This window comes from Cavia porcellus, unplaced genomic scaffold (assembly GCF_034190915.1).
Source record: "Cavia porcellus strain 051 isolate PalLab524CR breed Dunkin Hartley unplaced genomic scaffold, mCavPor4.1 scaffold_25, whole genome shotgun sequence".
NCBI classification, from domain to species: Eukaryota; Metazoa; Chordata; class Mammalia; order Rodentia; family Caviidae; genus Cavia; species Cavia porcellus.
In genome coordinates, this window is record NW_026947508.1 from 20,850,258 (window position 1) to 20,863,936 (window position 13,679).

Consider the following 13,679-nt stretch of genomic DNA (forward strand, 5'->3'; position numbering starts at 1 on the left):
CATCTGATAATCTTCACAATGAAATCAAGCTGTCAACAGTCATTCCATCGATACACATCAAGACATGATTTCTCCAATTCTTCCTGGATGGGTGACTGTTAATGTACAACTAAATACTAGCTGCCAGTATCTATTAACACTACTAAAGTTTAGTCTATAAATTGACAGAATGAAAGAATATCAAGGAAATTTTTACATGTTCAATATGTCAAACATGATGCTGTGCCAACTGTGCTATAAGATTCCCTGGTCCTTTCTCTTCTACTCAACTGCCTTTCTCTCCTACTCAGTTCAATACACATAGGCCAAAGGGCTCTAGAGTCAGCATAAAGTGTCTGGATTCAGAAGCCTTTCAGTTACTCTTCTTATCCCTAGGCTGAGTCCCTTGTCCTAGGAAATCCTCCAGTACACTAGACTCATGCTGAGTTATTGTTCTACATTTAAATTTTTCTAATTACAAATTTAGGAAGAAGTTTCAGTCTCAACAAAATGAGTGTGACTGCAATCAAGGCACACTGGTCTGGTCCTGCATTGTTTTGTTTTGTTTTTTGGGGGGTTTTTTTGCGTACCGAGAATTGAACTCAGGACCTTGCACTTGTCAGGCAGGCACTTATGCCTCTAAGCTATGTCCCCCATTCACTGGTCCTGTTTCTCCATCTTGTGAAACTCGAGAAATCTAAAATGACATAATGGTTTTCATGCTAGGGAAAATGGTTAATTCACTTCAAATGTTAAAAGATAAGGTATAAAGAAAACCAATACAAGCAGCCCCCAACATTATCAATCCCTCTTAAAAATTTAAAAAGTTTTACTTACATCAAATCTTAAAACATCAGCTCATCACCAAAGTTCATTGTGAATACAAAATGCTTAAGCCAAGCTATCATAGACCTTAAAAGTGAACCAACTATTATCTGACCAAGAGGGGTGAAAACAAAACAAAACAAAACCACAAAAACAAAACAAAAAGTCATCTAAGCTCAAAGAGAGAGTAGAGCCCATTGAAACAGACTGCTCCTCATTATGGACATTCTGATCTGCAACAAGTAAAAATAAAACAGGAAGCCAGTAGCTTGGGGAACAAGATTTCCTGTCACTAACAGCAACAGCTCAAGAACCAAGAGAATCAGCTGTTTGCTTATAACTTTGAACCTCCCTTTAACAGCTACTATGTGGCAGCTGTGCCTATCTTTGGGGTGCAGAGGTGTTTCCTGAAGACTTGTCTACCATCTTAGGAAATGATTTCCATTCTGCTAAGTTTCTCCTTTGACTCAACAGGTCTTATAATCTGAACTGCTGACTCTCCAGTTTATCTCTCTCTCTGTTTTGCTTAATGTAAAGAGTACCCGAACTAAGATGCAATCTTCAGTAACACATGGTAAAAAAGAGTCCGTAATAAACAGGCAAGAGGTTACAGATAAAACAATCTGATAGGACTCTGTATATCATACTCAGGATGCCCTTAGATTTCCAGACTTCAAAACTTCTGAAAGAACTAGGAATTCAGAACTCAGCCAGGTAATGAAATTACTGTGCTCCTACTATTAAGAGTACTGTTATAGCTTCTCAGAGGAGCTAAAGGAAACAGATCACATTGAAATTCTGTGTGTTGAATGTGACCACTGCCAGCACATTCCAGACTTTCCCTCTGACATCTAATGGAAACTGGATTACCAATGGCTATGTAAATGTCAGACTGGGGACAAGGGCAAATTCTAATATCTGAGTACTATAACGTGGATGCTTTCCCAAGTGTCTTGAGTAAGCAGCCACAAATGGAGATAACTCTCATTATCTGTGTGGGGTTTGCCTAGAATCAAAGTTTTTTTCTAAGACAGAATCTCACTGTATAGTTCAGGGTAGCCTTGAGTTTACTATAACGCCCAGGCTGGCCACAAACTTGTAGTGATCCTCCTGCTTTAGCCTCCTGAGTGAGGGGATTACAGGCATGTGCTACCATGCCAGGCAGGAATCAAAGTTTTAACAGCAAGATGGTAAAACCCCAGCTCTATTGGTCTAGTGGTCCATGCTTATACTCCAGTTACTTGGGCAGGAAGATTGTGAGTTCAAGGACAACCTGGGCAACTTAACATAGCCTTGTCTCAAGGCTTAAAAAAAAATTTTTTTTTTTTTTTGTTTTTGGTACAGTGTCTCACTATGTAGTTCAGACTGGCCTTGAAACTATGAAACCTAGGCTGGCCTCAAACTTGCAGCAATCCTCCTGCCTCTGCCTCCTGGGTGCTGGGATTGCAGGTGTATACCACCATGCTCAGCTCAAAATGAAGTTTTTAAAGGGCTGAAGATGTAGCTCATTAGCACACTGGTTGTCTACCATGCACAAAGCCCTGGGCTCAATGAAAGTAGGGAGCAGCTGGAGAGTATTCAAGAAATAACAATGTGTCAATATCCAACAAGACAAAAAGAAAAATACATCTATTTTTTAAAAAGCCATTTAGGTTGTTTCTGAGGCACCAATAAGATTTCCCCGTTGTATGGAAATACCTGCACTATTGCTCATTTTTCTTTTAGATAGTCAAGGGTTGGCTGTCTTCTGCATAAAAAGTATGAAATTATGCATGATCTGATCCACAATAGTAACTTAACCCAAAAAAATTCCGTATTCCAGCGAAGATAAACTTAGAAATGGGCAAAGAGTCTTCCAAGTTCTTGATTCAATTTAGCTTCAAGCTGTAGAAAATGCATGGGCTTTAGAGTTGAGAAGAACATGGATTTTGTACCTTAGACTGACATCTTACTAACTGTGTGATCTTGGGCATTTTTCTAGAGACGCTGAATAATAAAACATATATAAAATGCCCTCTATAAAGTTTTTTTAAAGAGGGTAATTACTTATAGTTCCACAGACCACAGGCAAATCTTTCTGTAGAATCAATTTTATTCATTGATAAATATTTTAAAACACTTTAAACCATGAACATATTATGTGGTAGAATGCAATAGTCCCATAAAAAATTTAAAGATAAAACCCTAGATTCCAATGAAATTTGATGGCCTCTCTTCTGAAGTTGCTCCCAGCTATGCTCTTTGACCTCTTGAAAAAGACATTTTCTCTTCCTGTCTTTCATAACTGGGTTCCCCATCAGAACCACAGAACAAAGAAAATAATTAAAGAGACTGTCTTTTCAATTCTCTTTAAGACTGTACATAACTAGCACCATTCCAGATATAGTGGGAAAAAATTAAGACAACAGATGCCTAATGGTGTTAGGGCTTAATTGTCTTATGGAACTCCAGTTGAGAAAGGTTCCTCCACCATCAGTAGCATTTTACTGGAGGAAACTTTGTAAAACACTGAGTGTTGAGGAACCTCTGAATTAAGGAAGTACAGGATCAGATTTGAATTTTAGACAAATCATTCTAACATAAGCAGAAGGCTGGTGGTAAGAACTTATTGAGAAACTTTGCAGGCTCAAAAGGAGAGAGTACAAACAGAAAGGCCCATCATACCACCATAGCACATGAACTGAGAAACTACAGACAAGTTGTAGGACTGAGTCTGGTCCTTCAGCCCGATTCACTGCTCTCTCTTTATAGTTTTGTACAATTAAGTGATAAAAAGTATGTTTCCTTACTAAAAGTGTTGTGAAAAGAGTTAAATGTATGTGCTAGCGACAGAAATAAAAAGGGAGTGAACTAGTTGGGGAAACAGCTCCCTGGCAGCTTAGCATAGGGTAGAGACCTGGGTTCTACCTCCAGCATTAAAGGGAAAAAAAAAAAAGTGACAGCCAGGTGTAGTAGCACTTGGGAGGCTGACACAGGAGGACTGCCATGAGTTCAGGTCAGCCTGGGCTACAAAGCGAGTTGAAGCAAGACTGTCTCAAAAAAAAAAAAAAGTCATAACGATCAAGAAAATTGTGGTTCTTAGGTAGAAAAACATAAACTCCAGATATAGGAAAAAGTAAAGTACTCTGTCTTTATGGAATCAGTTCTCTTTTCAGTCATGCTTTACTTTGATCAAGAAAAGTATATGCTGTAGTAATGTTTGTTAATTTGAGGATTTGAGAAGGTCTTACTTTGGGAGATGTTACACAGGAGAGAAATAAGAATTGCTGAGAAGGTAAAAGTTATAGGGAAGTAAATTTCATTTTATCTCATTCTTTTTAATTAAAGTTATCCTATAATAGAATGAATTTTCTTTAAATATGGTATGAGTTTCTCCAGCATCTGGATGGCTTGCTATCTACCATGCTGAGGGAGAAATTCCCACAATGTAAGAAAGTATTGGGAGGTCAACTGGATAACATTTTCAGTGCCTTATAAATCAAAATTGTTATAATTCTCAGTGTGGGCTTCAGTTTCCTCATCTACAAAATAAAAGGATTAAGCTAAACGATCTTTCAAAAGCTTCCCAGCTCTAGTATTTCTGGATCTGCATCTATCTAAACTATTTTAATCTCTTCTGTTAGCCAACATGCACTTGTATTCTGAATACCAGATCAGAAGCAAGTCTAAGGCTGTACAACATGCCTGTTAATCAAGTTTCTTCTCTACGTTTAGATTCTTTCAGTTACTGCGATCAGTAAAATCCACACTGACCCTTAAGATTGGCCATTCTTCTCTCTTTTGAGCCTGCAAAGTTTCTCAGTTGCTTTATCCTGCCTCAATATAACTTCTATGCCTATGTTAGAATGATCTGTCTAAAATGCAAGTTTTTATACCCTGGGAGAGTTCCCGATTGATCTGTCCCAAGAAGTCCAAAGGAAAAACTAGGCTTTTGGGCCAATTTCAGACATACAGGCCAGACCTTGCCATAATCTTCGTCTTCACCCCTAATTTCAGCCCAAGGAAATGAGTTCCAAACAAAAGACTTGAGATATTTGTTTCAAGCCATGGCCTGCCAGTATACTGAGAAGTCTGGACTGTTAGTGCCATGATAGGAGTCATGCCTGGAAAAGAAAACTTAGATGACATGCTGTGTGTGTGCACGTGCGTGTGCGTGTGCGTGTGCATGCATGCATGTGTGTGCATGTGTTGAATCCAGGGCCTTTGCACTGAGCACATCTCCAACCTTTCAAAAAAAATTTTTTTTTTTAGTACCAGGGACTGAACTCATGACCTTGCACTTGCCAGGCAGGCACTTATGCTGCTGAGCTAAATTCCCGGCCCTATTTATGTTTTAAGGGAGGAGAGATTTATGTCTTGAGCCTTTCAAAATTTTGAGATGATCTTGCTACTAAATCGCCTAGGTTAGGGTTGAACTTGTGATATCCTCCTGCCTTATTTCTCCTATAGTGGTGCCATGTGCCACCATGCCCAGCTGAGAGGTTCTTCTATATCCTCATGAAAAGTGAGATTCTTTGTGGGTGTGGTGGTCCATGCCTATAATCCTAGCAGTCTAGGGGGATGACACAGGAGGGTTATAAATGGAATCTAGACTGGCCAGTGTAGTGAATCCCTGTTTCAAAACTGAAAAGGAGTGGGGATGTAGTACCTTATGAAGACCCTGGGTTCTATACCCATTCCTACCAAAATATTAAATTTTAAGAAAGTGAGATTCTTAAGTGTATATATTGCACCAAAAGAATAATAACAAAAAGGGCAAACAAACAAGTCTATATATTGGAAGTTACCAGGGATTATTTACATATCACATTTGGCAGGGTAAAGTTAAAAACAGACTTTGTCATCTCCCTACTTTTTTAATTCTTATAACTCTGCTCTCAACAGCCTGGGGTAAGGTGGGGTGATGCAGGTGTGGAGGTGGTGGGGGACAGAATGTTATAAAGTAAGGATCCATGTGAGAGGAGGGAAAAGACACTCAGCTGTACCCTACTCTCTAGACTCTGGTTATTACTAGGACAAAAGACAGATGACTGCTCGTTCTGGCAATGATGATTATTACTAGCTGTTTATGATAAATAAACAATGCTGCACTGAGAGCCAAGGTCACTGATAACACCTGCTGGTTTCTACAGTCACATCCAAAAAACAAGTATATCTGAGCTACAGCAATAACCATCACAACAGAAATGCTTCTCAAGGCAGTTCCTCTTTGAAACATAACCCTAAAATGCTGATCAGCATAGCAGGGGATGGGGACATGTGGGGATTTGTATTTGTGGCAAACAGGACTTCTGCTTTCGCTTCAGTATTTCCCATTGTTCTCTATTTAATAGCACTTTAGATTGGGGGCATACAAAGTTTACTTTGTAGTTTCCTGTTTAAGACAAATTTCTTTATGATAAAAAATACACTTTTGAAAAAAGTTGTAATTTAAAAAATACACATTTGGACTGGAGATGTTGCAGTTAGCATGTTCAAGACCCTGGGTTCAATCCCCAGTGCTCTAAACAAACCAAACTCCACAAAAGTATGTGTTCCACAGGATTTCAAAAATTTTAACTGGAAAGCCAAATAACCATGTGACTTCAAAATAACAAACAACACATGGCCTTACTGGTATACTAAAATGTTTAAAGTATGAATTTACTGTTGCATATTAACAGTACTCAATACCATGCAGTAACTACAAGGAAAAAATACTTCATTATAGGCTTAAGCACCCACCCACTTCCTGTTGAAACACAGGGTGGGGCTGAATTGACAAATATAACCACCTCTCTCCAGACACTAGGACTGACAATCAGTTTGGGTCACTAAGACAATGTCTGAAATAGCTAGCAGGACAGAAATGGAACTTCTGGTGTGGATGAAGTACGTGGCTATGAGAACCATGAAAAAGAGCTTACTTGTGATCTAAAACAAGATTTCTAATTTCTAAAGGAATGAGATCAATTCTGGGCCTACATTCAATCAATGTAGGGGACGTTCTCACTTGATTTAGCCAGAAACTTATTCCTTGAGCAACTGTCTCTCAAGGACCATGCATACAAAGTTGGTAACCCCAGAGCTTCTATTCTCTTTTGGGGACAATCCATCTTTTGTTCTTACCTTCATTACTCTTCAGGCTCTCATCATTGCTCTGCTCTTAGAACTAAAATTGGGCAGAGTAGGGGGACTAAAAAACTGAGGTATCACTTCACCTATGGTTTGTTCTAGTATCAACTTTTCCATAAAAATTTTCCCTGTAAGTGACAAAAATTAGGCTTAGTAGGATCCACCTGTTTTTAATAGGATCCATAAGAAAAAACATTTCGATTGTGTTGTTGGAAGCTTGGGATCTAGTTCTTAGTCTAATGGTGACTGGCGACTGCTGTGAATTAGACTAAAAATGCTTAAGAGACGCTACATGAAACTGAGACTTTGTTTGTAAAGTATTTTCTGCTAAAAAAATTTATTCACATAAAATATTTCTTGTAGCTCCATATTGGATCCACTTAATTCTACAGGATCTACAGTGTTGTAATTTATGACTTTCAGTTAGAGACACAAAGTTCATTTTATTTTTCCATTCTAGTATCAAGATCTAGGAGTCCCCAAGTCATCAAAATGGTATGGTATGAAATGTTTCAAACTTACTTTTTGATGAAACAAATATAATTAGGAATAGTTTTCTCCAGAAATGCTATTCTTTTTTTTTGGTACAGGGGATTGAACTCACAACTGCGCACTTGCAAAGCAGGCGCTTATGCCCACTGAGCTAAATCCCCAGCCCTAGAAATGCTATTCTATTTATTTATTTATTTATTTATTTATTTATTTATTGTCTTTTTCCTTTTTATCGGTACCAGGGATTGAACTCATGACTGCTTGCTTGCAAGGCAGGCGCTTATGCCGCTGAGCTAAATCCCCAGCCCCTAGAAATGCTATTCTTAACATTAGTGTATACCAGATTTCTTTCACCCATACCAATCAATTGAACATTAAATTTACATAGGAGTTTAACATGAAAAACTAAGCTGCTCTTAAAAAAAAAAAAAACAATGCCCCGGGGCTCGGGATACAATAAAAACGAAAAAGACCAAAAAAAAAAAAGCCCCATCCCTTCTACCCATACAAGCAGCAAACTTCAACAAATCAAAGGAATACTAGAAATATATGAACAACACAAAGCTCAATTCAAGTATTTTTCATGTTTAAATGCTTCTTTTTAAAATTCATGGCTAATGACAGAAAAGTGATCTCTAGTTGCTAGTACCCAAAAATCTGAGACAAGTAACTCATAGGAAGGTAAACCTGGACGTGTGTTCAATACTTCTGACAAAATGAAGCCCTAAAGTCTAATGCTGCATCTGCATGTGAACACCCAGGTGGCTTTTTGTTTCATTTTTTTCTTTCTTTATTTTTTGGGGGGGAGTCATGAAAGGGTCTTACTACATTTTACTTTCTTACTTAGGGATGGATGATGGTACTAGGGTGTAATTTTTTTTTCCTGGCTCTTGCAAGTAAGTAGCAGCGAGTATTATCTAGGTTAAATTCTCTATAGGCAAGACATTGGACTACCCACTAGAGTATTAGATACGTGGCAGGTTTAAAAGTGAAGGAAGAATGAGATGATCAGTGCCAAACTGCATGTCAGACACTAAGTTTCATTTCGTTTTGCCAACTATATAACCATTTTAATTTCTATGATGTCTCACTTCATAGTCTAGCTTCTCTCTGCAGTTACTGCTCCCTCTGAGACAGAACACCCAAAAAAGAAACTGACTTTACACAACTGAGAAAGGCAAGGGAAAAGAAGGTTACACAGTCATAACAAAAAAAGAAATTCAGCAAAATGTTTTGCTGACAGCTCAGGGCAATATACAAACACTGTGTGGTCATGGCGCAAGTAAAAGCAAGAGTTCTGAGATATGACTCTTCATATACTAACCTGAGTGAGAGGAGGGACTTTCCAATCAAAACTACATCTGAGCAACAAGGAGTGGAAATATGGAATACACTGCCATGTAATTCCAAATCAATTACTCTGCTCTGCTAGGTGTAACAAGAATTCATGCCTGAAAAAGTGTCACATTCTCATCTGTCATAAACAGTCAAACCACCAGAAACAAAAAGTCAGGGAGCTGTACATCTACTTCCTCTTACAAGTTCTATTTACCACTCAGAACATGGGATTTATAAGGAAAAGTCCTTGAGCAGAGGGAAAGATAAGTATCTGTTCTCTTCCTTGCGCCCTGTTTACCAAAGCTCTCAAAATCTAATAAGCAGCAAGGCAGAGCAACAAGAGCATAAACTTCAGAGACACAGGTGAGCCAGGTGCAGTGATATGTGCCCGCAGTGCCAGCACTCAAGAGGCAGAGGGAGAGAGAGTTGCTTCAGTGCCAGAGCTGGAGATCAGCTGGGGTACCACAGCAAGACCTTGTCTCAAAAATCTGAAAAATAGCCAGGCATGGTGGTAAAATGACTGTAATCATAGGCCTTGGGAGGTTGAGGCAGGAGGACTGCCCCAACTTCAAGGCCGGCCTGGACAACAGAGCAAGACCCTGTCTAGACAAACACACACATTCCCATATACAAATGAAAAAAAAAAAAAAACATTTTCTAAAATACAAAATTGAGAAAGAGAGAAGCAGACACCACTGTTATTTTAGCTTTGGGACTTTGGCAAGCAGTCTAAGCTCTGTTTCCTAACCTGCTAAGTTAGTATAACAACTTCTCAATTATAAGGTTACTGTAAAGAAAAATAAAATGACGCATGTATTAAATGCTTACAACAATGTGTGTCACAGAATAGATAAAATGACAGTAGCAGTAAATAGTAGCAATAGCAGCAGTGTCATGGTGGTTGTAGAATGGTTAGCACCTACCCAGCACTTGCACTGCTCTCATATGTGATTATTAACCATAATAACACCATTTCTTAATAAGCTTCAGGTTGTATTAATGCCTATCTACTAATTATAGCACTCTTATCAATCAATGAGTATTTATCAAGATACTAAAAGACACAAAGAAGGGGCCCAAATTGGGCCACAGAGTAATTTAGCAAGATCCTGTTTCAAAAAATAAAAGCTAACAAAGGCTGGTGATATAGTTCAGTACAAAGGCACTGGATTTCATGGATGGGTGGGGGAACCCCAACACAGGGTAGCAAGAATGAGACTTCATTTTAAAATAAAGATTTAAGGGAGCTGGGGATTTAGCTCAGTGGCATAAGCACCTGCCTTGCAAGCAGGTGGTCGTGAGTTTGATCCCGGGTACCGATAAAAATGAAAAAGACAATAAATAAATAAATATTTAAGGGACTGGGGTTTAGCTCAGTGGCATAAACACCTGCCTTGCAAGCACACAGTCATGAGTTCAATCCCCAGTACTGATAAATAAATAAATAAATAAATAAAGATTTAAAAAAGACAGTGGTTGTAACTCAGTGGTATAGCATTTGCCTACCTTGTGCAAGGAAAATCTTGGGGTTAATCTCCCAGTCTACCTTCCCCACAAAAAAAAAAAAAAAAAAAAAAATTCTTTGCTGCATAAAGGGGTATGATTTTGAAATACAGATTTACAACAGAATATTCAAATTTTATCAAATAAACACCATGTTAAGAACAAAAATAGCTGGCATGGTGGCGCACAGCTGTAATCCCTGCACTCAGGAGGCAGAGGTAGGAGGATGTCATGAATTCAAGGCCAGCCTGAACTACAAAGCCAGCCTCAATCAATCAATCAATCAAAATGTTACAAATGGGCTGAGGCTGAGGGTGTAGCTCAAAGTAAAGGCCCTGGATTCAAACTCCAGGACTATATCATGTAACTACTGTGGAAATCAGTGTGGAGATTTTTCAAAAGACTAAAACTAGACCTTCCATTTGACCCAGCTATTGACCTTCTTGGTATCTTCCCAAAAGAATTAAAAGCATCATTTTGCAGCAATATACACACACCTATGTTTATAAGTACAATTTGTAATAGCTAAATCTTGAAAACAGGCCAAATGCCCATCAATCCAATGAAAGAAAGAAGATGTGTGGTTTCTAATACAATGGAGTACTATTCTGCCATAAAGGATAATCTTGAGATAAGACTAGTTAAATGGATGCACTTTGAGACCATACTCTTAATTGAAGTAAATAGGACATAAATGTTTAAATATCACATTGTTTCTTGAGTGTGAGAAACTGCAAGTGTAAATAAGGACCAAAATGTTTAATACACATTGGAAAATGGGAAGATAATGTTCAAATGAGAAAGAAAACCAGAAGGGGGGGGGGGAGGAAAAAGATATATCATATACAGGTACAAATTTCCTATGATGAATGCTATCAATATGTATGTATATTTAAAATGTACCAGTAGGAAAGGTTAATACAAAAAAAAAAAAAAAAAAACCTCCAGTACTACAGTAGAGAAAAAATAGCCAAACCAAAACTATACTACACAATTTGCAAAGCTTATGTTTCTACCTCCCAATATGCTGTTTTACTTGAACATAGCTATAAAAGCTGTCTTAATACTCTTACCTGTTGTTTCCATCATCTCTGTCATTTCTGAATCTATTTTCTATTACTATACTGATTGTCCTTCTAGTTCTTGACCACAGCTTCTGCTGTGTCTTGTAACTTTTGATGGGATGGTGGACATTGTTTTACACTGTTGAATGCCAACTTTGTTGCCTTCAAGAATGTTGGACTTCATTCTGGTAGCCAGTTAAGCTACTTTTCGTTCAGTTTGATAGTTCTGAAGCATGTTTTCAAGATTTATGCAGAGATTTCGTTAGTAGCCTGTCTTTAGGGATGTTTTTGTACAGTACTGAAATATGGTCACTCTTAGCTTCTACTGAATACCCTAAATGAACCACGTGGATTCTACTATGGATGGCAGAAACACACACTTTCCTGCACTAGGATCTAGTTAGCTCATCACTTTCTGGTCATCTTTCAAACTACCTGGAATTTGATTCTGCAGTGTTAGTCAGCAGACTCAAGGAGAACCTATGGAGATTATTTTTTGACATAGCTCTCACCTCTCCAGAACCCTGCCTCATACCTTTCAACACCTTAGCCTCCCTTAAACCACAAGGTCTGCAGTACAGCAAGATCACTGTGTTTTGTTTAGGAATCCCTAGTCCTTACCCATGACTCAAAATATGCATCTAAGCCAGGTATGGTAGTACAAGCCTGTAATGCCAACACTTGGGAGGCTGAGGCAGGAGGATTGCTATAAGTTCAAGGCCAGCCTGGACTACATTGTAAGTTCAAGGCCAGCCTAGACTACTCTGTCTCAACAGACAAACAAACAAACATCTGGACAGTGGGAGTCATCATAATCACAGGGCACAGCTTTATTTCCCTTTTCTCAGGCATCACAGAAAGGCTTCATGGTTTTGTTTTGTTTTGGGTACCAGGGATTGAACTCATGACCACACGCTTGCACGGCAGGAACTTATGCCGCTGAGCTAAATCCCAGACAGGGCTTCCTGTTTAAACCAAGAATGACTTCCATTCTAATTTTGCTTTTTTTGGTAGAAAAGTGGTATTGGGGGTTGAAACAAGGATCTTCACAGTGACCTATATTCCCTGTCCTTTTCTATTTTTTGAGAGGAGTCTTGTTAAATAATGTTGTCCAAGCTGATTGTGAACTTGCAACTCTCCTACCTCACCCTCCTCAACAGCTGACATTACAGGCTTGTGCAAGGTATTTGCACCTGGCAAGGTATTATTAAAATTCTTGAAGTATGATTAATTTGAATTTCTCTTCAATAAGTATATTATACCAAGCTATACTTTTAGAAGTAGGAAAAAGAGGTCCTGAAATCAAACTGCAAATAGATTGGATATCATCCTCACAAGGATGCAACTACTTGCATCAAATTTAATTTTTTTGTATAATCACTATTAAATACAAGAACCAGGATTTTTATTTTTTATTTATTTACACACATATAATTGCAAAAATTTATGGGGTAGGGCCAGGGGGTTAGCTCAATGGCACAAGTGCCTGCCTGGCAAATGCAGTCATGAGTTTGATTCCTGGTACCAAAAAACCAAAAACTTATGGGGTATAAAATATTGTTTTGATATCTGTATACACGATGTAATGGTCAAATCAGGGGTAATTTAACATATCACTGCAAACGTTCATCATTTTTGTAATGAAACACTCAAAATCTTCCATTTTTTTTGAGGGGGGGGGGTATCAGAAATTGAACTCAGGACCTTGCACTTACCAAGCAGGCACTGTGCCACTGAGGTATATCCCAGCCCCTCTTCAAATTATTTTGATAAACTTTGTTAACTAGAGTCATGCAATTGGGAAAAACTTAGAAATTATAATCATAGTGTATAACTTGACTCACAAAGAAAGTCTTCAACAGCTGAAATAGGAATGTATTTTGTAACAAATAGCTGGATTTCAGCCAAACATGAACAACTGAGCTTTAGCCAATCTCACACCATGTCCAACCAAGGGAAAGGCCTCAACATAAACTACTCAAGTTATCTGTAGGCTTCACTTCTGAGTGCAGCTATAAAATCACATTACCCTTGCTACATAGTGATACTCTGTGAATTCCTTTCCATTTGGAGCGCTGCCTGATTCATCAACTGTTCTTTGCTTGACTGTTAGATTTGACTAAAACTTTTTTTTAAACACATAAAAGCAATGTAGGTACCAGAAACGCAGGACATTCATTTTGTATCGCTCCACACAGAATTAGCAGATATGTGTTACCTGTTTCTTTTTAGATCATTTAATTCACTGTTCCTTATCTTTAGTTGCTAGACTGTCCAAAATGACAATCTTGCCTTTTCTATCTTCTGAATCAGGAAGTTTAATATTATTCAAAGTGACATCATAGGGGGTACTAGCATCATTCT

The 13,679-nt window shown here is 38.2% G+C and overlaps 1 protein-coding gene across 4 annotated transcripts in view; it reads right to left on the reverse strand.

Annotated features, from left to right (window-relative positions):
- The window catches only part of Wasf2 (WASP family member 2), an 83,349-nt gene that overhangs the window by 20,734 nt on the left and 48,936 nt on the right, over positions 1-13,679 (reverse strand). Inside the window, exon 1 of one of the 4 annotated variants that reach the window (XM_063235859.1) lies at positions 817-1,024. The exons of the other annotated variants lie outside the window; for them this stretch is intronic. The gene's annotated coding sequence lies outside the window, so the exon portion shown is untranslated. Of the gene's footprint in view, positions 1-816; positions 1,025-13,679 lie in introns of those variants that run through there. 4 annotated transcript variants of the gene reach the window in all.